This window comes from Mus caroli, chromosome 12 (genome assembly GCF_900094665.2).
Source record: "Mus caroli chromosome 12, CAROLI_EIJ_v1.1, whole genome shotgun sequence".
Taxonomy (NCBI): domain Eukaryota; kingdom Metazoa; phylum Chordata; class Mammalia; order Rodentia; family Muridae; genus Mus; species Mus caroli.
Genome location: NC_034581.1, coordinates 27,650,696 through 27,653,528, shown reverse-complemented (window position 1 = coordinate 27,653,528; position 2,833 = coordinate 27,650,696). Strand labels below are relative to the sequence as shown.

The following is a 2,833-nucleotide window of genomic DNA, read 5'->3' as shown; positions in this document are numbered from 1 at the left end:
CAGGCCAGCTAGCCTGGTAGTAGTGAGATTCTGACTCAAGCAAAGGGAGGTGAGGATCAGCATCTGAGGTTACCTCTGACCTCTACATGCATCGTGGTTGCACACGGTCCCACACTCCAATCAACACTGGGCACAAGCTAGCATCATCGGTGAGGAAGGGTCCTCAGTTGAGAAACCGCCTCCATAAGATGTGGCTGTAGGGCATTTTCTTTCATTTTGGGGGTAGGGGGAGCTTTCTTAATTAGTTATTCATAGGGGAGGGCCCAGCCCATTGTGGGTGGAGTCACCCTGGGTTGGTGGTCCTGGGTTCTATAAGAAGGCAGGCTGAGCGAGCCATGAAGAGCAAGGCAGTCATCAGCATCCCTTCCTGGTCTCTGCATCAGCTTCTGCCTCCAGGTTCCTGCCTGGCTTGAGTTCCTGGCCTGGCGTCCTTTGATCATAATGCTTCATCAGAGCAATAGAAATCCTAACTAGGACAAAGAGAGAGGGAGAAGATTAAAATCAGACTTCATGGCAGTCATACTTTTTGACTCTCTGGGCCAGTTTTGCACAGTCTTTCAGTGGAGGCTTGTAGGTCCCAATGCCGGATAGGGAAGCTCTACAATGTAGACTTGAAGAGAAATTTCTGGGTAATCCTTTCTGCAGAGAGCTTTCCATCTGTTCTTTAGGATCCACAGATCCTAAAACAGATTATGCAGTTTTCCTTAATCGTCTACATTCTAACAATTTCCATAGTAATTAGTATTCTCAAAGACCCTTGTTAGGTTTTTAAGTCCCATTTTTATAAGTCAGTCCTTAGTAGAAACGGCTCCAGCTGTCTTCCTACATATGTCCATGTTGGCATATATTAATGTGAGAGCAAACTGCCTATGATAATCCCTCTGAAGGACTACATGCCCAAGCAGCACTGCTGGGCTTTGTTACAGATCCGACATGCAAAAAATCATAAAGAATGTGAAACCATAGACTCACTGTGACATGAGAAAGTCCAATCTTGTTTTTTCACATTTTTCTTTGAATTTAATGAGTTTACATAAAAAATTAAGTAGTCATTTTACATCTAAAGAATAAACAACTTTTTAAAAAAAATACAAAGAGTGAAAGGATTTTAAAGCAAGTTTACATTTCTCTTGGCTATGGTTCTAAACAATTCATCTCACGGTATCATATCACAATGTGCAATTGCATTTCATAGCAGCTGTTACAATCATCAAATTAACTCTGAAGTGTATACACTGTCAGTATTGCCTCAGGGGGAACTGATAAGCCTTCTATGAAAAGCTCCACAGTGTATCGCAGCATCACACAAGACCACCACCAATCACCCATCCTCACACGCATCGTCAAAGTTGGTTGGAAATAAATCCACATAAGAATTTAATATCAGCGGGGCATGGTGGCGCACGCCTTTAATCACAGCACTCGGGAGGCAGAGGCGGCGGATTTCTGAGTTCGAGGCCAGCCTGGTCTACAAAGTGAGTTCCAGGACAACCAAGGCTACACAGAGAAACCCTGTCTCGAAAAAAGCAAAAAAAAAAAAAAAAAAAAAAAAAAAGAATTTAATATCTAAAAGCCAAGTGTTCCTTGTATTAATGCTAGCAAGATCTTTACTTTTTCATTACTAAGAAACATTTTAATAGTTTTAGTGCAAACACTGTTGGAGCTAAAACTGTACTCCTGAGTTCAAGTTTGCAGATGAATCTTTTGTCAGTAATTCTCAAAGTATCCTCCCTCCCGTCCCCAAATTCTGTATTGTTTCTTACAAAACTTTGGTTAAGAGTAGAAATATATCCAGCCAGATGTATATGACATATAATAGCAAGAACAGTAAAATTCAACTCTTGACCTTAGGTTTTAAAAATAGAAGGCAATTAAGATGTACCCAAAGTTACATAAGAAAAGCTTTCACTGGATAATATTGAAACAGTCACAAAGGTTAAGAAAATACTGATAGCAGAGTACAAATGACTACAATGTTAAATAGATGAGAGCTACTATGTAAGAGCCTCTGTTAAAATCAAAAAGAAGGGCTAGAGAGATGGCTCAGTGGCTAAGAGCACTGACTGCTCTTCCAGAGGTCCTGAGTTCAATTCCCAGCAACCACATGGTGGTTCACAACCATCTGTAATGGGATCTGATGCCCTCTTCTGGTGTGTCTGAAGAGAACAATGGTGTATTCATATTCATAAAATAAATAAATTTAAAAAAAAAAATCAAAAAGAAAGAACCTAACACAGGAGCCAGGATGGTTTTTTTCCTGTCCTCCTCTGGAAGTTTGTAGTCTTTGCATTTGTGAGTTGGTTATGTTGACATCTGTAGAGCAGCATCAAATCTGATGAGGTCTCATTCCAACTTCACAAGGTGGATCTTCCCCAGGAACCTCTGGATCCTGGTCACATCTTTGTCACTGTACAACTTCAAAGTAATGCAGTATTCCATGCTGTTCTGGGACACGAAGACGTCCCTGGTATACAGTGCCACAACAACAGAAACCAGCATCGGATTGAACACAGTTCGCACCCGGGGCTTCAGCATGTAGAGCGCAGTGACCAGCAGGTACTGGTAGTCGAGCCAGGACATCAGCTTCCATGCTTGAACCGCCATGCCCGCCATGTGCCTCCTGTGGTGCTGCAGCAGCGTGAGGCTGGCCCATGACCCGCTCACCTCCTCCAGTCCAATCTTTTATACTAACCAATAGGAACAGGATTGCTACTCTTCGTTTTAAAGCAGCAGATTTTATATATATATATATATTCCAAAAAGTAGTTCAGTATTTATGTTCTTAAAATATTGCCCCAGTGCCTTTTTGGAGAAAATGGAATCCTCTTTTTGA

General features: G+C 41.7%; 1 pseudogene; it reads right to left on the bottom strand.

Moving 5' to 3' along the window:
- Nucleotides 1–2,404: 2,404 nt before the first annotated feature.
- On the bottom strand, nt 2,405–2,613 carry LOC110306940 (annotated as a pseudogene).
- Between the last annotated feature and the right edge of the window lie 220 nt (nt 2,614–2,833).